A 22715-nucleotide genomic window follows, 5' to 3' on the forward strand; every position below is an offset into this window, starting at 1 on the left:
GGAATTAATAAGGTTAAAGGCTCAGGATAAATACTTTCTTTGTTTTAGGTTTCTCTATTATTCATTCTCACTGTCTCTTACTTAGGGTTATCTGCTTTCTTTAACATCAGGCATATACTTCTGTACAAGGATTATTCTACGAATCATTTACACAGTCATTTTTACATCAGTGTGAAGCAATTTCCACTCCAAACTAACGTTAAACATGCAGAGCAATTCTGATTTCAGGAGCTGACCTGACTCTAGTGAAATAGTGAGATAATTACTGAAGGGGATAGGGTCACACAATTTATACTGACATTGCATGCAGTGTAAATCCTTTGCCATATCAAAGCTGGCTTGCAAAGTGCTTGAGGGTCTGTTGGAGCACCAGACACAGGCAAAAATACCTGATTTTAATTTAAATGTATAGAGATTGAGGATTTCTCTATATCTGCTAAACAATACAATGTTTAAAACAAAAGCAGAATTACCTGGAAAAACTCAGCAGGTCTGGCAGCGTTGGTGGAGAAGAAAAGACTTGACGTTTTGGGTCTTCATGACCCTTCAACAGAACTGAGTGAATCTAAGGAGAGGGGTGAAATATAAGCTGGTTTAAGGTGGTGGTGGGGGAGGGGGGAGGGGGGGTGGGGTGGGGGGGGGGAGAAGTGGGGCGGGGTGTTGTGGTTGTAGGGACAATTAAGCAGTGATAGGAGCAGATAATCAAAAGATGTCACAGACAAAAGAACACAGAGGTGTTGAAGGTGGTGATATTATCTAAACGAATGTGCTAACTAAGATTGGATGGTAGGGCACTCAAGGTACAGCTCTAGTGGGGGTGGTGGGGGGGCTTAAAAATTTAAAAATAATGGAAATAGGTGGGAAAAGAAAAATCTATATAAATTATTGGAAAAAAACAAAAGGAAGGGGGAAGAAACAGAAAGGGGGTGGGGATGGAGGAGGGAGTTCAAGATCTAAAGTTGTTGAATTCAATATTCAGTCTGGAAGGTTGTAAAGTGCCTAGTCGGAAGATGAGGTGCTGTTCCTCCAGTTTGCGTTGGGCTTCACTGGAACAATGCAGCCGTCTCCTCTACATTGGAGAGACCAAACGTAAACTGGGCGACCGCTTTGCAGAACACCTGCGGTCTGTCCGCAAGAATGACCCAAACCTCCTTGTCGCTTGCTATTTTAACACTCCACCCTGCTCTCTTGCCCACATGTCTGTCCTTGGCTTGCTGCATTGTTCCAATGAAGCCCAACGCAAACTGGAGGAACAGCACCTCATCTTCCGACTAGGCACTTTACAGCCTTCTGGACTGAATATTGAATTCAACAACTTTAAATCTTGAACTCCCTCCTCCATCCCCACCCCCTTTCTGTTTCTTCCCCCTTCCTTTTGTTTTTTCCAATAATTTATATAGATTTTTCTTTTCCCACCTATTTCCATTATTTTTAAATCTTTTATGCCCTGCTAGCCTTTCCACCCCACCCCCACTAGAGCTGTACCTTGAGTGCCCTACCATCCATTCTTAATTAGCATATTCGTTTAGTTAATATCACCACCTTCAACACCTCTGTGTTCTTTTGTCTGTGACATCTTTTGATTATCTGCTCCTATCACTGTTTGCTTGTCCCTACAACCACACCACCACCCCCCCACTTCTCTCCCCCCACCCAACCACCCCCCTCCCCCCGCCCCCCCACCACCTTAAACCAGCTTATATTTCACTCCTCTCCTTAGATTCACTCAGTTCTGTTGAAGGGTCATGAGGACTCGAAACATCAAGTCTTTTCTTCTCCACCGATGCTACCAGATCTGCTGAGTTTTCCAGGTAATTCTGCTTTTGTTTTGGATTTCCAGCATCCGCAGTTTTTTGTTTTTATATATTTATATATTTAATACAATATTTAATTTTTGCAAAATAGCTCTGTGCATTCATTTGTCCAGGCATGCACAGCATCACTTCTGAACAGGACGGTTAATGTTCTAGACAGACAACAGCAATGTAATATTAATGGGATTCAGTCTGTCTGGAATCCTGAACTGCATTTTCTGATCGCAGATGTGCAAGTACATCTTTAATATACCTTGCGAGTAGAACTTCTGCAGTGCTTCCCTGCTCCCTCCTGTGGTAACTTTGGCATTGGGTCAGTGCCATCCCTGGACCAATGGCATTAATGATCATTTATGGTGCAAATTTGTAGTTGGAAATCCGGACTTGGATGAAAGGACCGATTACATGGTTGCTAAATTTGCTGATGGTACAAAGATAGGTAGGAAAATAAGTTGTGAAGAGGGCATAAGGAATCTGCAAAGGGGTACAGAGAGGTTAAGTGAATGGGCAAAAATTTGGCAGATGGAGTATAATGTGGGAAAATGTAAATTTTTCCACTTTGGCAGGAAGAATAGAAAAGCAGCGTATAATTTAAATGAAGAGAGATTTCCAAACCGTGAGGTACAGATGGATCTGGGTATCCTGGTCCATGAATCAGGAAAAGTTAGTATGCAGGTACAGCGGGTGATTAGGAAGGCAAATGGAATGTTGATATCTATTGTAGGGGAAGTGGAATATAAAGGTAGGAGTGTTTTGCTATTGTTGTATGAGGTGTTGGTGGGACCATCTCTGGGGTACTGAGTACAGTTTTGGTCTCCTTATTTAAGAAAGGATATAAATGCATTAGAAGCAATTCAAACTTCCTAAAGAGCTAACAATAGAGACCCCAACCTTAGAAGAGGTGCATGCAGTGTTCATAGCCTTTCTGACCCATGAGAACAACCATGCAAACACAGCACATGGTCAGAAAGGACTTTCAATTTGAAATTAGGTTTTGTCATTCCCAACCCCATTCCCGCTTCCTTCACCAGTCAAAAATTTGGCTTGAGGATTTTGCACCACAGAGCCACTTAGTGACCACTTAGAGGGTGCAACTACAATGTAGCAGATTACATAGCAAAATTGAATGGAAAACATTGATAGGGATTTACAGTGACAAGTGGTGACAAAAATCACGCCAACAGGAAGCTAAGCTTGTGCACATGAAGTATGTGACTTATGTAAATGTTTTAATATTATGTTAATATTAGTGCAGAATGAAGTTTCTAGCACTAATTCAAGCTAAAGGATAGTGCTAACCAATCTGTCATAGATGTTACAGTAACACAAAACAAACTTTCTACCATAAAGAGAGTAATTTAGATTTAGTTCAGCTCAATAACTGGTTGGGGACTTAAAGCTTACCAGAAGGTTTATATTGTCTTGGTTTAGATAAGGATATTGGAGTGCTGCAATTTGTTAAGGCTTTAAGTCAAGGTCACATGAGCATATTCTGGTGGTCCAGATGAATATTTACAATCCCATAGCATTAACTGAAAAACAGAAAGGAGTTCAACAGATGTCCCACACAACATTTTCCCCTAAATCATTCTAGCTGGGTAAGTTGACGAACTTGTCATTCACCAGTTATTGTCTGTTGGACATATTAGTGAAAAAAAATGCCTGCATGACATAAGTTACAATTCTTCAAAAAGCAGTTAATGATCTAAGGACATTCCAGTGTGCTAAATTGAATCAGAATTGCCAGTGTTGTTTTATTATAATGGGAAATCTTGCTTTCTTGAAACGACCAATACAGTGTTGGCTTTTACTTACTCAGAGCCTGAAATGTATTTTGGTATACAATAGAAAGCTATGAACAAGCCACAGGTTAAAACAGTAATTCTTAACTCAATAGAACAGATGTAAACATTGCACACATAGAAGTTGTTTGCAACAGTTGTGTTATCTATGCAATAGCATTTACACTGTGTTATGACGATGAAATGAAAGAAAATGGTGCCTGCCGTTGCTCCATAAAGACAGCATTATGTATTAAATTGTGTTTGCATTGTTAAATTATGTTTTAATAATTGAATATAGTAAGCATAATGGGCATGACATTCAACTAAGTGCAATTGTTGCCACATTAAAGTGTGCACAAAAATATCCTGTGGGTGTTATTTTAACAATTTTGTTAATTAGTTTAAAATTAAACATTGTATTAAAAAAAACACTCTGTGGAATTTCAATCCCTGCAGTTTGATTTTCAAAATGAGGCAGTGACTCTATGAACAACTTAGTTCAAAGACCCATTAAATTCACTACACAGTAATTACAGGTTTTGGAAGCAATTTGTTTTGATGATTTGCATAAAATACCACAGTTAGGTGCCAGTATTTTGCCATTTGTGTTGCATGGTCCAAAGACTGTGCATATTGGTTATGAAAAATACAATTGGTTTATTAGTATCCTTCAGCCTGGCAGCTGTATTCATTCTGATGAATGCATGATTCTAGTCCCATCCAATGTGCTTGGCTTATAATCAAACTACCACTCAGAGAAACTAGGGATGACCAATAACGCGCAGGATTTTTTGGCTCTGCTTACTGCTGGGATCGTCCGGTTCCCCAAAAGTCAATGGCTGGCCTGCTGCATACCCCCAGAGGGTCCCACCATGGTGGGGCTGGGAAATCCCAGCCAAAGTCTTGTCAGTATTAATTACAATGCAAGAACTACTAATGAAAATGGAATATGAGATATTTGTTGGCACAAAAATAGGTTCTTGACTAGAAAATAAAGTGAGGAAATATGGATAAGCATTGAAACCCAAAAAGCTTCCATTTTGATTATATGATGATGGTTATCTGTCTGATAATGGGAGATTGAGTGTACATATATCCATCAGTATTCCTGAAGGTTTTATTGGGACAAAATTGCTGATTTCAGAAGTCACAAAGTAGCTAAGCTGTTAGTCCTCCAAATCTGAACCATATGCCAAAGTATCTAAACAGTCATCTCTAGGAGCAATAGGGTAGAGTTTCCATGAGAGATCAGGGAACCCCCCCCCCCACAGCAATTGCTGGTGAAAATCTCCAGCTGAATTAGAAATTATCATTGTGTCTCTATATCTAACGACTTTGTCCCCTGGAGAGCAACAATTGCTGTTGCTGATCTTAATTCAGAGGCCATCTAACAGATATATCATGGGGCCTTCAGTGGAGTGATATAATAACCATGGGGACACTGAAATCACCCAGTGGAACAGTGGGATAGATACTTGAATTTTACATTCTCTTGGATTTTAATTTCAACTTTTCCAATTGATTAATTCAGAGCTCACATAGAACTCTCATATATTTAAAGTGATTGGTAGAAGGATTAGAGGGGGATGAGGAAATATTTTTTTACCCAGAGGGTTGTTGGGGTATAGAACTCACTGTCTGAAAGGGTAGTAGAGGCAGAAACCCTTAACTCACTTAAAGGGTGTCTGGATATGCACCTGAACTGCCATAACCTGCAGAGCTACAGACCAAATGCTGGAAAGTGGGATTAGGCTGGGTGGCTTGTTTCTCGGCCAGCATAGACAAGATGGGCCAAGTGGCCCCTTTCTATGCTGTAAGCTTTTCTATGATTCTATGGCAGCAGTCATTTGACCAGCAAGCAACAAAATTGTCGAACTATATTCACTTTCACTGATGATTTGCTGTCTACAAGTGTTAGGAGCTTTTGGGCTTTCAATGTTAATTGAAGCAGGCTCCCTTTCCCTCACTGCCAGAAATTTTAAATTCAGATTTGGATGCTTGAATCTATGTGTGGCCTCAGCTCTCCCTACTTAACCTGATCCAGTGCTGCCACCTTCTCTGTCCTAAACTACCTTTCCACTGAGTCTGGCCTGTTGTTCATTCATTTGCCGTTTTCCCATTATGGTGGCTGTGCCCTATGCCTTGGAATTTCCTCCCTAAATCTCTCCACTTTTCCATCTTCCTCTCTTCCTTTAAGATCCTGCTTAAAACTCCACTCTTTGAACACAGTGTAGGTTGCCTCTTCTTTGACCCAGTGCCTGATTTTTGATTATGCCTCTGTGAAGTGCTTTGGGATGTTTTTTCTATGTCAGAGACACTATATAAAAACAAGTTATTGTTGTTGCTAATGTTACATCAACAAAAAGGGTTCATTTGATTAAGGTTACTCCACCAGTCAATATTGAAACAACAGCAGGCCAATGTCACCAACTTACAGAAACCTGGTTCACTAACAAAGTGAGTATGATTATTTCAAATACAATTAAGTTCGATTACTATTGCAAAATATGAGCAGGACCCAAACTGAACAGAAAGAAAGCAGCGGCTCTGAAGTAAACATGACTACTACTGTCTGCTGAAGATTTGGTCAAATTCAGAAGTGTCACTGAAAAGAAGCAGACAGAAGAATATAGAAAAAAAAAATAGCCTTCAAATTAGTTTTTTTTTCTCAGGACACAATTCTCCAATTTCTGCCGAGGTTTTTCCAACCTTCAACTTACGATCAGAAGAACCATTGTGGAAACTACAGACAGAGCACAACATCATTGTTCTTGTGTGATTCAGTTATTGGGCTGCATCTTTGGTGAAGATCTGACTTGTCGCTGTGCAAAAACATTGAGGGGGTTATTTTGGAGAAAGGGTGAAAACAGATGCTGGATGGGTGCTGTGCTAATAAGACACAACTCTTTAAAAGTCTGGTTTTAGGCCAGAATTTTGGAGCTAATTGCTGATTACCATGATTTAAACATGCCTGGAGGCACTGAACTGGAGATCTGCATGAGAGCACTCAAGCTCTGATTAACAGTAATTTTACTGAAGCAGTATATGTAGCCTCCACATGCACAGTTACACTGGAAGTGTGCAGCGCATTGTCTGACAAACAATGGCATGTTTAAAAATGGCTCAGGGACTGAGGGAGAGGTCACACAGGTTCAGAGGTGGCATTGGGTGTCCTGATGGAGAAGGCATAGCAGAGAGGGGATGCGCTGTACTCGCAGGGGGAAGGAGGACACAGAGGCAACTAATGGGGCCGATGTGGGAGGAAATAACCCAGAGGGTCATAGCCAGGAGCATTCCCCAGGGCATAGAACTAACCTTGTTGAAAAAATAATGAATTGACACAAGTGGTCAAGGTAAGATCCATTTCACAAATGTACTTCTCAATATTGCACCAGCATACAACATTACAACCTCAACACACTGTATCCACCAGTGAACCATATGCTGACATTCACACAACTCACAATATTCCATCTTTCAGAGGCACTACTCACAGCGCAGACACATTTCACAGCTCTTCAACCATGTGAGGCATCAAACAACCATACCTTCCAATGCACTCATTTACCATCTCTTCCAGGTCAAGCTAGCAGATAACAAGTATCAGCTGGACCTGATTGGGGGAGGGGAGGCATGGTTTCATGAAATCCCTTGAAGAGGCAGCATCAATCAGGAAGAGACTGGCAGACACCATGGTCATAGGCAGAGCAGGATGCATCTCATCTAGAGGTCTGTGCCACTGCAACTTCCTTACATATCCACAATCATTCCTGATCTCAAATCTCCCCCAGCTATCCTCACTCACAAGCTTCATATGGTCTCATCACATACATCTTCACATAGTGACCCCACGCACTACACCAGGACTCTTCTAGCTTTATCATTCAGGCTCCTAGGAACAAGATCAACCTCGTCCTCTTGGTGGAACTGAAAGAGGACTAAGAGCTGCCTTGTGCGTGGGAATCATGGAGCAGCTACCTATTGGTCTTTATCCAAATGCCAGCATTTTGTCTCCCTCTCCCATGGATCCACCATTACCCTGTAAACCTAATGGCCCAGGCTGCTTAAGCCCCGTGCTGAGGTAGTGCAGACTGAGCCAGGAACATTACAGCCTGTAGCTTCTCAAGGACATTGTAGAAAGATAAATAAACTGCAACCCTCAACCTTGTCTGCTGCTGCCATTTGGGTTGCATTTTGGAGCAGCACCAGAGTAAGTAAGAGCACTTATAGGATAGCCACTAAGGGTAAACAACAGTGCGAATAGTTTAATATTTGTAAGAGCTGATGATTTTATTATGTTTTCATGGGTTTTGCTTTAGATAAAGTGTGACATTGTAATCGTACAGTGGTGGAATTGATGCTTTTTTATGTTCTTCATGGGGAATGGGTTAAAAGAATTGAGGAATCCTGAGTCATGCAAGGTAAGACGTGATAACAGTGCTCCGAATGTTGAAGGAGGATATCTCTCATAAGTGGTCTTGAATCACATGGTGGCAAGTGTCCCTCCCAGATGTGGATCATCTATCTGGAACCCACTGGTGCGCCCTGGTCTACCTCATCTGCCTCATCTTTCTCTTCCTCTCCTTCCTCTTGTGGCTCCTGAACTTGACCCTCTGGCACATCTGATGGTGTTAACAATTGGTCTCTCATGATTGTCCAGATTGTGGAACATGCAAAAGTCACCATGAACCTGCTTCACCCTCCTAGCCCTCCTCTCTGTCTCTCTTACAGCAATTGGTGTTGCTCCATCTGGCCTCAGCTCCTCATTCCATTCTTTCTCTAGACCAAAAGGGACCCCTAGCATGATTCCTTTCTCCAGCCGACCCCTGTAAGGTAGAGTAGCACAGCACTCACTCCCTTTATGTGAAGTCCACAGAGAATTTCCTGAATAAATGTTGGTAGAGTGTCCTAGAAAGTCTTGACATACTGTCCAAGAAAGTCCACAATGTGTATTAAAAGTCTTCTTGAAGTGCAGTGTAGTCAGTTGATCTCCAGCAGCAAATGAACAATGAAAGCTGAGCATGCTTTAATTAACACTTGCATTCCTCACCAATGTATTTTTTACTCCTGTTCAGCTGGTCACCTAGGAAAGGTCATTAATTAACATACTAGTCAGCAAAATGACAGTCAGCCTCTTTAATGAGCTTTGGAACCACTTTAATTGATCATCAGAGCCTTAAATCACTTTTGGGGTGGCAGTAGCTTTACTCAGATGGCAGCTTGCGCTAGGGTGTTACAGCTCCAGACCCTATCTTAGCCACCTTGGGGATTCTTTAGCACCTAAAGTATTTGGAAAAAGTAGCCCCTTGAGAATTAGCCACCTCTCTTACGGGTTGGCAGTGTTTAGAATATTAAACTCCCTTAATGGTTCATTATGTAATTACACAGTGTGGTCTGGTGTGACATTGAGCTATCTACTCTAGGAGATTTACAACTACAATCCTTGACCTAGTCTGGGTTGGCTCATTTCAGTTGGGATGATAGTGATCACGCAATAGTGACTTTAGCATCCCTTGTTTAAGGAAGTTAAAAAAATCAGCCTGTTTTTTTATTCCTGGCTGCTGACAAGCGAGCCATGATGGGCATTATGAAAGTAAATACCATGGAAAGTTCAACTGTGGTGGTTGCAACAAACCAATAACTTGTCAACACCGCGACTCATGGTTTTACATGTGCATCTGCTTAAATATTGTTTATTGAGATTTGTGGAATGTCGAAACATGATCTGCCATGATCATCACTTCAGAACAGGAAGGATAAGAAAATGACAAAGTACTAAGCAACCTGCTGTAAGAAAAGAGCAGAAAGTATACAACTTACTTTCTACATTGACATATTGTGCATTTAAGAGTAGCGTGGTCTGATTTTCAATTGATAATATCCATAGATGGATATTAAACTGTTTCTTCTGCCAACTCTTTATTCAGGATCCATATCTTAATGAAAAACCTGGCTTTAATTAGGGGACAGCAAAATAAACACATTCTTTATCATTGATAACAAATATATTGAAGCTAGTTTACAGCTTATCATTGTGCTATTTGTATTAATTTAAATCAGATTCTAGTTCTTTAGAAGATTCCATTCAGTGTTGGTAATGGTCAGCATTGCTAGATAACATAGGACACTCTCCATTTTAACTTCATCACATATCAGTATACCATGATATGTACTCCAATAGTTGTCATAAGACAGAGAATTCACACCACCATTTCTCAATGAGGGCAACATTTCATTTCAAAATACATACAAAATGGTAAGGCCACAGAAACCTGTTTCTTTGGCCAATGAAGGAACTTGTGCTGCCTTACATATTTTACTTTGTATTTTTAATTCCAAGTCATTTCCTAATGAAAATATCACTGCTGTTTAATACTAAACCATGTTTTATTCTGATGATTCTTCTCCATTTGAGATAAATTTAGACCCCTCACTATGAGCAATGTCTGCAAAGGAAGAGTTAAAGAGGCTAAGTCAGAACTATCTAAACTGCAATATGATACAGAATATCAACAAGCATGATTTTGCAGCAATCTATTCCACAATTTCTACATTACTGGAATTCGCAGACTCCGTCCATCAATCACTGATAAAGGACTCCTGGCTGTGGCTGTTTTTCCAGATAACAGAAGTTTGATGAGCGAATCCTTTCGTGTTCTATGGCTGGCTTGGTTGCTGTCACTTCAACAATGTACTAGTCTAGTGATTCTTCTCATGACTAACCAGATGGACTCGGATACTCACATTCAAGGGCATTAAGTCCAACACTGAAGACTCTGGGATTACTCTGGGATCAATTCTTTATGCACTTCTGTTTGTTTAATATAGCAATAAACTCTTTTTATACGTAATAGTAATAGAAATATTTTAGGTCCATCCAGTGTACCCTTCCAAAGCACTGATTGCTTTCCTACTATAATTCTGAATTTAATGATCTCATATTTCCTTGTCTAATTAAAGCTTATAAAGTTTATCCTGTCCTTTTTTATAACCTTCCATGGCTTTCTGCCCTACCATCTCTGCTATTAATCTGTTTCATGATTTTATCACACTCTTCCTAAAAATAGGTTGCCTAAGTTTCCTCCTTTTATTGACACCCTTAACTTTGCACTAAGAGTGGTAGTGGGCATAAAAAAAGTAATTTAGCCACCGGCTGCAATGGCAGGTTTTTGCGCCCTAAGGTCCCATTCCTGATTCATTAGTAATGCATGCATGAGAAATATTCTGGATCACTGGCAGGGTGGGGTCTGATTCACCCACTCTGCCATCACCTCAGGCCTTCAATAATCTGGGCATTATATTTAAAGGCGTCCCAGCATTCTCTAAGAGATCGAAAGCTGCTAGAAAGGGAGGAAACATGCTGCCCCCAGATTTAGCAATGTCTCCCTTGAGTGCGTACTGGATGCATTAGAGGCCTGCCGTGAAGTCCTTTACCCTCGCTTTGGGCGAAGACCAGCAAATAAGGTCACCAATCCAGCATGGGAGGCAGTTGCAGCGGTGGTCAGTGCCAACGCCCTGCAAAAGACGACGGCCACCCAGTGCCAAAAGAGGATGAATGATCTCCCCTATTACACCAGGGTAAGCCACTTTTCTCATCACTCTCAACTCACACACTCACAAAACCATCACACTTCCACAGGGATCTCACTCACTGCCATTTCAAAGGACATCAGCATTCACTCTCTCACATGCACCTTCACCTGCCCTGTGGAACATGTCCTCATCCTTACCATGGCAGCACTCACCACCCAGACGTGCCAGGTATCCTTCTAATCTGGCCTGGCAGGCGTCCTGCTTACATTCTCTCCATCTGTATTCATGCAGGGCAAGTTGGCACACAACAAAAGGGAGAGGTTGCAGTCTGGTGGAGGAATACCCAACATCAAGGTCCTCACAGACTTTGAAAATAGAGCCATCCAGCTGGCTGGCAACAATCTGGACCATTCCGGTGCTGACGGTGAGGTCAGTTGTGCTCAACCAAATGAGGGTCCAACTGTGCAACATCCATCAGGCAACCATGCTATGAGTCAGTTCCCCTGTTCTGCAGCCAATGCAATGCACTCTCCTTGCTTTTGCAGGCACATCTGGGAAGCAGCCAAAGGGGTCCACGAGCCAGGTCTTCAACTCAAGCCCTGAAACACCTCAGAAAAAGAATCTGAAGGCACCCACATTGAAGACCCATCAGATGCTAACCCACACCCTCCACCAATGCAGAGACACACAACTCAGTGGGATCTAGTTCTAGAGTAGCCTCGGGGTCACAATCTGGTGAGCACATCACAATGTCTGATCCACAGCAGGTGGGGGCAGGGACTTCCCAGATTTCCAGCACCCAGAGGACTGCTGGAGGCCGGAATTCTGCTGAGTCTGAGTCAGATGAGGAACCTCTGGTTTCGGTCATACCTTAGTTGCTGGAGCTGCAAAGGCAAGCTTGGGAACGTCAGGAAGGAATGTCCGCTGCACTCCTCAGACTGAAAGGCACAACGGAGGAGTCTGTCCGCCTTCAGCATTGAGATCAAAACTGGTACGGTGCACATTGGTCCCACACTGCTGTGTGGGCTGAACTCCATCACTGGTGCCATAGTTGGCCTCCAACAGTGAGTATGTGAGAGGGGTGCAGGGCAGCTCGATCTCACTCCAGCTTCCCTTTTTCCTCAAGGAGTCAGCCAGGGACTGTCAGGCACCCATAGGGTGGAGGACCAGCAGCTCGACACCCCAGGGCCACTCGCCCAGGTGACTCCAGGAATGTCGGGCCAATCCAAATCCCCTGTTCCTGTGACCCCTGGAGCTCCAGCTCAACATGCTGAGGAGGGTGCAGCTGGCCCACAGCAGGACACCCAAAGCAGGCCGGGGCCCTCCAGATCTCAGCTCTCCAGAGGACACCTGCCAAGGTCATCAAAGACAGGGCATAGCAGTCAGCAGGCTGCCTCCACCTCAATTGTGGATGTCGGGGGAGCACCAAGAAGTTGCAGCAGCGTTAGGGAGGTTATGAAGATGTAGTAATTGCACAGCCTGGGTGTTAATCACTTGTACATAATGTTCACTTTGTTAATCAACTCCCAAGAATGTCTCCCTGCCTCTGGTTCTTTGTTCTGATGAACAATGTTTGTGAATCAGATATGAAGCCTTGGTTCCTGCACAAGATAAAGGCAAGTGTCTCAGTCCAGGACCTCTTCCCTGTGCAGTGTGGAACCTTCAGACCAAAGTGATGGTCCAGCTTCACTTTCAATGGACACATTACTGATGCCTGCACCTCGATGGTGTTTGTCATTGCTGCCAGAATGTCATGGGCAGGCACCACAGAGTTCCATCATTTTCTCTCCGTGTGCTCTCAACACCTTTGAGGTGGGGCTGGCCCCCATCCCTTCAGCATCTGTGCCCGGTGATGCTGTGCTCCTGAAGGGGTCAGGTACTGAAGGCTGACAAAGGATCAGGTGCAGTTAAAGTTTCATGAGTGTTTGTCCATGATAAGACCCTGATTGCAGAGCGCAAGTGAGCTGCTCTCAGCCAGACAGGAGTCAGACATTCACAGGGGCAACGTGAAGATCTATGGAGTGTCTTCACTGCATGTCATTATCAACCTCCTGGAATCTAGCGACTGTTACGGCCTCCCTTGCATCTCCATGACATGAGTCTGAGCACTGAGGGTATGTCCGCTGCCATCAGCCATACAGGAGTCAAATGTTCACAGATGCAAGGTGAGGATGTCAGGACTGCCCTCACTGCATCTCATCATCCTCCATGAACCTTCCAGCTATGAGGGCCTCCTGAGCACAGCTGCCTCATCTGGCCATTGCAATGCTCTCATCGCTGGTATCCTCATTTTAGAGGACCTCATCATCATCATCCCCTTTGACATCCTCCTCATCGGAGGAGATGTGCAGCTCTTCCAACTCCTCCTCAACCAGGCCCTCCCCCTTTTCAGTCCCAGGTTGTGTAATGTGCAGCAAGCTACGATGATGCATGACACCCGCAGTGGAAGGTTTTGCAGTGCTCCACCAGACCTGTTGAGGCACTGGAACCTCATTTTCAAAATGCTTATTGTTTGTTCCACCAAATGCACGTCATGGCATGAACCTCATTATTCCATCACTCTGCTGCAGTGTGAAGATGTGGTATAGGCATCATCAGCCACATCCTCTTTGGGTAGCACTTGTCCCCGAGGAGCCAACCCTCCAGCCTCTCTGGTTCCTGGAAGATGTCAGGGATCTGAAACCTGCTAAGGACATAGGAGTCATGGATGCTCCCTGGGAATTGTGCGCAGACCTGTAGGATGTGTGTTTGTGGTGGTCACACACCAGCTGAACATTCAGAGAATAGAAGCCTTTTATTGACATAGTTGACTACTTGTTACCATGGAGATCTAAGTGCCACATGAGTGCAGTCAACGGCATCCTGCACCTGTGGAGAACCAAAGATCTGCTCAAATCCCAGCGCTCTTGCTTCCCTGATCCCCGGCTAAATGCACAAAGTTCTGAGCCTTCACAAAGATAGCGTCTGTGACCTCTTGGATATACTTGTGCATGGAGGCTTGCAAGATCCAGCATAGGTCACCAGTGGATCCATTGGTGTAAAAATTGAGCGCTGCAGTCACTTTCATGGCCACGGGCAATGGATGCCCTCCATGTCCCTGTGGCACCAAATCCTGCAGCAGGTGGCATATGTGACTGACCAGTTCCCTAGACATGTCTTTGGTGACACTGGTTCTCAGTCATCTGCCGGAATGACATCTATAGACTCTGGGTCTAGTGAGGTGCCCACGAGTGACGGCTCACTGTGGATCTTCAGCTGTGTGCGCAGCAGGCTCTGCTAGCCCTTCATCTTGAGGGAGCTGCTCCTTCCTTTGAGCCAGGCTTCTCTTTCGTACTCTGCTTCTTCTTCTCTGCGCTCTGTAATCCATGAGGGGTACCACTGAATCACCAGGCTCCATGAGCCTGATGTGCTGCTCCTGCAGGATCAAAGAGAGAGACCGTGGGTTAGCACATGTGTCCTAAGAATCTCTCTTGGTTAAGTCTGAAGGCCCATTCATACATGCAGGAGAGTGCTGGCCAGTGTGTAGTGCACTCATTGGCTGTCCAAAACCCCACCCACTTCCACCCCACTCCACTTGACCGATTGGTGGCAGCTTCAGCCACTGGACTGCATGCTGTGCTCTCAGCTCAGGCACAGGCATTTTCCTAATCCCCACTGTGAGGCTGCATTGTTAGCTTGAACCATGATGGATACTGGTCCAAACCTTAATAAAGACATTGCAAATGGCTGTGAGCACCTCCAACAGTGACTGTTCCATGGCCACCTTTCACAAGGGGATTGTACAACTTGCCCAGTCACCCATTTGTTCTGCTGCCCTAAAATGCACATTAATTTGCAGTCTACGCCTGAGGGCTGAAACGTTCTGGAGCATTTGGTGGCAATTTCATGCTTTTGTGGTGCTTGAGGCTTCAGAGGCCTGACTCCAAGCATGTCAATGGAGCTGCTCCTGAATGGCCTCAGCTGTGGAAGAATGCTCACTTTTGACAAGATTTTCCAAATGCATGCCCACTTCCCTCACGGTGCCACCAACACCCCCCCCCCCCCCACCCCCCCAACTCCCAACCCCAGGCCTCCCTCCTCAGCATGTGCTTGAGTATTTCCTTCAGTCTGTGCTGCTTTGCTCCCCACCAGCCCCCCACCCCAGCCTGACCCATACTGGAATCCTTGCCCCAGCATCACACTGAAAGCCAGCCCATAAAAGGTGACTTGCCTGTGCCCCCCTCAAATGCGTGGCACCTCTTCCTTTATGTCCTACAGGCAAGCTTCGTGAGTGCTGTGCAAGGCTGTGTGCACTCACCTCCAAGTTCCCCTCGAAGTTCAGGTCACCAGGTGCATACCTTTTAAAGGCAGTCGTGAGGCCATTCTGAAATCATGCTGATGTGGAAGGTAAATTTGACGTGGGGGGATGATTCCAGTGAGCAGGGCTTATAATGAAATGCTAAAGTATTGAAATTAGGTACCTGATGTGTGGTGGCAGCAGACGCGGATGGAGCGGATGATCACAAACTGGTTTCACAATGGCCTTCTTGCCATATTGTCCGCTCATGCCCTACACCAACGGGACCAAATGATTCTACGCTTTAAGTTGTGCCCAGTAACACTTTACCAAATGTTATCAATGCAGGGTATAATTCCCTTTAGCCCACGCACTTCCTTTTACAACCAACACCACTATACGCACATAGGAGCAGGAGTAGGCCATTCAGCCCATTGAGCCTGTTCTACCATTCAGATGGATCATGGCTGATCATTTACCTCTATGTCATTTTTCCCCACTCTCCCCAAAACCCTCGATGTCATTAGTCTCCAGAAATCTATTGATTATCTGTTTTGAACATGCTCAATGATTGAGCTTCCACAGCCCCATGTGCTAGAGAATTCCAAACATTCACCACCCTCTGAGTGACAAAATTCCTCCTTATCTCAGTCTTAAATGGCCTGCCCCTTATTCTGAGACTGTGTCCCCTGGTTCTAGACTCACCAGCCAGGGGAAACATCCTATCTACATCTACCCTGTCACACCAAAACCAGATAAGCATCATTAACTCAGATTCATCTTATTACTATTTGTTGGACCTGTTGTCTGAGAAAAAATGCCTGCTGCTTTAGCCCACATAATAAGTGCAACTACTTTGGGACATCTTGAGAGATGTGAAGAGGTTTGATATAAATGCACATCTTGGTAATTTTGACATATCACTGGGTGAAAAGCAAGTGATATCAAATCAGCACCCTGTTTTACACCTTAACTGATTTTCCTTTTCAATTACTTTAGTGGAATATAATGTCAGTCAAGGTATAAAATGGACATACGATTTGCTAACACCTGTTTGTCATCTAGAGATAGAAGTTAAACTTACCCCATTTGCTACTCTGTCTCAATTACTTTGCCGTGTTGCCACTAGGACATGCTCTGCTCTCAACAAAAAGGTAACAAAATAAATGGGGTATGACGGCTGCAGTTGAAGACAATGTGACCCACCAAAAAGGGTGGTGTTTAGTCTACACCTATGGCAGTATGTGTGCTGAATCATCAGAGGTGGAGTGAGCTGTGTTTTCGTCCATACTCAGCTGAGTGCTTACACCTTCACCTTGCTCTCATTGGTCGGCACAGATCATCCTGGTAAAATAATGCTTTTTCAAAAAATTTTCGCATGGAATTTTGGGCAAGCACATTGTTTAAACGTTGACGCAAAGCTGTACAAACTGCCATGCAATGAAAATGGTGCTGGTTCTATCACATGCAGTGCTGCAGATTACATTATAACTTTATCCCCTGAACTGGCTCTGCAATATCGATGCAACAGAAAATACCTCGACATGGTTCTGTATCCCAATCTAAATTTAAATCAGCAGAGCAATCTCTATACTTCATTTACTTCATGTGGAGCTTAATTGTGTGACCAAACGTCAGCCCTAGTAATGAATTCAGGTGGACTCAATTAGATTTAAAGTTTTTCAAACCTCCACAAATTCAGTAGCAGCAGTTAATATAGGGTTGCCAGAAATATACACGAGGAACAATTCTTTATGTTTAGGTTACAGCATCGATTCAATGTCAGGGCTGTTTTAAGAACAGAAGGAAGGGTGCACAGTGTGGAGATATAGAATCTGTTCAAATTGCAGGGAGCTAGGATAAAGAATGGGGGAGGGGCAGTTAGCTAGATTGCATGTGGTTCAGACTAACACCAACAGATTTGGTTCCTGTTCCAGCTGAAGTAGACTTGGGACCTGTTCCTGACAGTGGAAAGCAATGGTAAAGCACCACTGACAAAACTGCCAAGAAAACAGTTCAGGCAGAATCTGGTATTCCCCTGCTGGTGGGTTTGAAAGCAAGGCGGGCCTGTAAAATTCCTCAGATGGCCTGCCCACTGAGCTCGCGTCTGCCCCAACTTGTTCACCATTTTCTGGTAGGATGGGCACGGCCTAGACCATTCCCCCGAACCCCACCCTTGCCCTAATTGAGGCCCATAAGTGGCCAATTAATGACCACTAAGGAGCTGTTTCCTGCCCTGCCTCAATTTTCAAGCTTGCAGGAGGAGTTCAGGGGCAGAGGGAAACCCAGAGAGTGACCCTGCTCAGGCATTGGGCAGGAAGGTGGGATGGGGAGGGGGACGCCTCCATCAACAGCCTCCTTTCAACATCAAGTATCCCGCCCCATGAATTCTGGCCCCTGGAGGTGCTCTCTCCCACCCGGCCTCTCCACCAACAATCTCAGCCCACTCTCTGCCCAACTTCCCACCCCCCCCCTCCTAGGGCTTCACCTCCCCTCCCTGCACTGACACTCCATACTTACCTGATCCTGAAGTCCCAGGACTTAGACTCTGGGGACTGCTTGTAATCCCAGGCATGTCCACTGTAGATTCTGGGGCTGCTGGGGCTAGACAGCTGCCACCAATTAGATTGGCTGATAGCTGTCTGGGGTGGGACTACTTCCCAAGCGAGGAGGGTCCCACCTCCAATCAATTAACTCTCATTGGAGCGTTAAATGACTGCAAGGCAATGAGTGTTGGCGGGATGTGTTCACCACCAATTCTTTGGATGGTGGGAAGCAAAAGCCCTAGCTCTTAGCATCAGCAGACAATGAGCCAAGGGCCTGCCTTTGTGCAAAGCACACATGACATGATAAAGAATAGCCATGCCTGAATATGCCATTATAAAAATTTGAATGCATGCATTATGAACTGACCCATTTACATGTTGTCAACCTGCACTGATCTTTGCAATTATTTTCTGCCTTCTGTCTTCAGTTCTCCTCCCATCATTTTGTATTTTATGATGTGCAGTGCATGAGCATTTCTTTCATATTGGCGCTTGATGGGAGTCATGTTTGACTGGCATCAGTGCATTATACTTGATATTGATGTAAAGCCACCTACACATGTTTAGTAGAACACCAACATTAACTTTATTTTAGATTTTTAAAAAGGGGGAAAAATATAAATTTCCTAGAATTGAGAATGAAACAGGAAATATAGGACCAACCTTTACAAATACGTTAGTTGGCACAGAACATTCTAACAAAGATTATAATAAGTTTAGTAAATTATGCATTTTAAACTTTTGTTTTAATACTTTCCTTCGATTTTGGCTTGGTTTTTCCCCCTATACCATTTTACCTCTTTTTGATGTTTATGTTGTTTCTCTTGTCTTATGCTTAACCTACCTGTTACGTTTAAAGCAATTAGCATTCTTGATAAATGAAAATAACATGCAACAAAATTGCCACACATCAATGTGAATCCAAACCTTGAAAACACACCAAATGCCTGTCAGGATATTTCTTTGCTGCCTCTTTACAATAATTAGTTCATCTGTATTTTTCATCCTTTCTTGCTTTTCTTCTGATCAGTTCTATAGAGAGCTTCCATTGCCAACCTTTTCCTCCCCAGATCAGTGCTGATCAAAACTCCCAGCCAAACTGTTAAACAGCCTTATTACTCTTTAAATGTTGATTTGCAGTGTGTTTCCAATACTTTCTGTTTTCATTTCACAATACAATGTAACCTGGAGGCTTAGTCAGAGAGCAGGCTAATGAAAAGACAAGCTAGTTGGAATCTAGAAAGAAAAGGCTAAGAAATGGACAAAACGTTAAGAGAGTTTAAAAAAAGTGATTCTATGAACAGAGGGGCAATAAAAGATGGGAAAAGGTGTGCAAACCTTTTCCTCTAGAGAGGTGAGGGGAGGTTAAGAAAATACAATTTCCCAGAATTGAGAATGAAACAGGAAATGGGGGGCCAATAAAAACATCCGTCAGAGTTTGAGGGAGAAAATAAACTTAATATTAAAGATGAGTGAATCCATTCCCTGGGGAATTTAAGCACCCTGAATTATTGGACATCATCTTATAGGGGGTGTTCAAGTTAAGTAACTGCATTTGCAGCAAATACCCCTGGATGCTGTTGTAGATGTGGAGGAGCAATAACTAAATAAAGTTTTACTTCACACAGGAGTTTGTTCACCATAACTGCATGGTGTTATTATGCTGCATCCTTCCAGTAAGCTTGCTACTGTCACTCAGAAGAAATGAGGAGAAACCTATGTCTATGATTTTCTCTTCCCAGAAAGACAGATACATTGTTGGTAATGAATGGCTGGCAGTGAGATTCAAGGCAAGAAAAAGCACCAATATAATTAATCTTTATGATGATTATCACAAAGCAAGAAAGAAAAACTCATGGTTTATGAAATTTGACAGAGCAGAGAGATCAAACTATGTATAAAACTGACTGTCGGGCATCTGTTGGTCTCATTTAACCCCATGTTTATGTTAAATAGTGACTCTGAACATTTAGTTTTCTGACTGGTTTCTAGGCAATATGCAGGAAAGACAACATGTCACATGTGAAAAAAGGATAGTGCTGTGAAATAGGAAAGTGTATGGCATCATGGAATTGGTACTACAGAACAGCCAAACTGTTGTCAATGCTTGGTTAGTGAAGATAATAGACATCATATAAAATGAAACTATAAGTCATTTCCAGATTTAGTGCTTAATATCAGTACAATTGTGTTTTATGTTTGGTATCTAGTCAGAATGACTAAATTATAGTGAATTGTCTACTAACATCTGGCTCTAGAAGCTATTTGTTTCCTAATATATTAAAACAATTATTTTAGTGCATCATCCATTGAATTTAGAATTTGTGTTTGAAATAACCTGGAAGATAACACTTTGTATCATCTCTGCATGGTTGAATAAACTATTGTACATAAACCATGACTTTTACTAATTTATGGTACTGGCAACAAATGCTGACCAGTTTTCTGCCTATTGATTCCAAGTAATGTAAATCAGATATTTGTGAATCGTTTACATACTTTTCATGGCTAATTGACTGAATGTTGGAAATATTTGAGGTATTTTAATTATACAATAATTTTGGACTATATGTGTGGGGTATTTAGCTCAGTGAGCAGGCCAATGCTATTCTGCTTTGTGGATATTACAAATTGCACTGTCAGCCACACAGGAATTTGGGGCATTTGTATATTGACACATGCACAAAACTCCATATCCCCAGTGGCTTTTAATGTAGGATAATGTGGCTGGAAGACCCAGTCTTCTCATAGCATGGACAATATTGAAAGGCTCTTGATCCCATGATCTCCACTACCTAGGGCAACAGGTGTATGGGAACTCACTACCTCGGAGTTCCACTTCCAAGTCTGGCGCCATCTTGATTGGGACATATATCACTATTCCATCTCTGTTCCAGGGTCCACAGTCTGGAATTTTCTATCTAACAGTATTGTGGGATCACCTTCCCAATATAGATAGCAACAAGTTCAAGAGACCCACCAGCTTCTTGAAGGACAACTAGGGATGGGTAATACTACCAGCCATGCCACTCTTACCCACAGCCTGAGAATGAATAAAGTTAGCAATGTTATAAAATGTCCAGAATACCCAACACATCTTTCACATAAATGTATAAATAAATTAGGCAGCAACAGATGTGAACTCAAACCTCGCAGGTGTCCTACTTCCTAGTTTTTACGTGCACAGATTAATACCTGATTCCTAAATTGAAATACCATTGTAACGTCATGGTGTGCCTGAAATTAACCTGAAACTCCAGTGATAGTATAATCCGCGTTCTGTTTCAAATTTCACTTTAAACAACTTTATCAGAGTTAGCAAATGACATTTTTCTGATACTGCAACTTTGCAACAATACACATTCTTTCATTTATTTACGAACCGGAACAAACAAATATTTAGAAGTTTAAATCAAAAGATCAAAAGTAAATGCAGCTCGCGTTTTGATAGTGTTTATAGCGCAGTAAAATGCCCCAAGGCGCTCCACAAGAAAACATTTGATACCTAGGGTATATTTGTGTAATACTAGAGAAATTGATACAGTTGTAACATGAAATCTTCGATTCACACTTGAATGATGGATGCAAAAGTAACTATCTAGCATCGGAGAAGATTAGTAACGTGCTATAACTAATTTCAATGTTAACTCTCTGCAAAGGACCGAATTAAAGTAATCACACCGATCTGATGGTTTACCTGACATCAGAATACATTATTAAAGCTCTGACCTGAAAACATTTTACTAGAGAAATTCCAACTTTACAAAACCCATTCTCGCAATTGTTCGTTGCTGTACCTGCTTGTATATCGGTGGCCTCAATGCATTCCTCAAGCAAGCGGCTGGAGGTGATGATAAAACAAAATAAATCCTTTACAAAACACCACATGCGCGACAATGAACTTACTGCGTTCAACCTTTGCGTGTTTGGAAAACTCACTGGCGGAATTGCACACCGGACGCAGCAGTGGGGTAAGATCGTTCTCCGTCTGCCGCTATTGAAAAGCAGTAAAGATCAAAATCAGAACCCTCTTCAGCAACACCGCACCGGTGGGTGGAAACCAGTAACTTAATTCCTTTTATAAATGCAATTCTCCGAGTTTTATTAACATAACACGTTATAAGTTTCAAGTTAAATATACCTGATTTTTAACATACAGCATGACCTCCGTTTTGGACATAGTACAGGCCAGGTTTCTCCATGAAACCATTCCCTGAGCATAACAATAGTTAAACAAGAGGCTTTCCATAGGGTGTAACTTCACCCTTGGTCACCGGTGCTCGGTTCTGGCTTCAGGGTTGCCCCTCTCCCCGCCGCCCACATCCCGTTAAGGGAAGAAAAAAATCGAGGTAACTCTACAGAGGGGCAGGATTTTCCTAACACCTCCGAACCATACATCTGGAGCCTGCATCAACCGGCGAGGCGATCAGAGAAACACGACTACACACGTCAGAGATTTGTAGCCGGGTCAAACTGGAGAGCACAACAAACGAGCAGACACTGTCACAGGAGTGCTTCAAATATTTCCTAAGTTGAGCCAAATAAATTTGTGCAGGGACAAAGTCGAGAAGCTATTAGCTTCGATCAAACAGTGTCAAAGGTGTCATTTTATAACAGTGGAACTTGTCTTCCAAAAGTAAAACAAGAAACAAATAAAATATTGTTTACAACGTTTATATCACAACAAGGTTGAACCGGTGTAGAAATGGGCGGTGAATGAAGCGGACTAAATGAGTGATGGGATCCGGTGAAATGGTCACAC

At 43.1% G+C, this 22715-nt stretch overlaps 1 protein-coding gene across 1 annotated transcript in view; it reads right to left on the minus strand.

Moving 5' to 3' along the window:
• Positions 1-21927, minus strand: part of LOC121286241 (T-box transcription factor TBX5-like) — a 67872-nt gene extending 45945 nt beyond the window's left edge. Inside the window, exon 1 of the mRNA XM_041203267.1 lies at positions 21860-21927. The gene's annotated coding sequence lies outside the window, so the exon portion shown is untranslated. The remainder of the gene's footprint in view (positions 1-21859) is intronic.
• Positions 21928-22715: the final 788 nt, after the last annotated feature.

Source organism: Carcharodon carcharias, chromosome 13, assembly GCF_017639515.1.
Source record: "Carcharodon carcharias isolate sCarCar2 chromosome 13, sCarCar2.pri, whole genome shotgun sequence".
NCBI lineage: Eukaryota > Metazoa > Chordata > Chondrichthyes > Lamniformes > Lamnidae > Carcharodon > Carcharodon carcharias.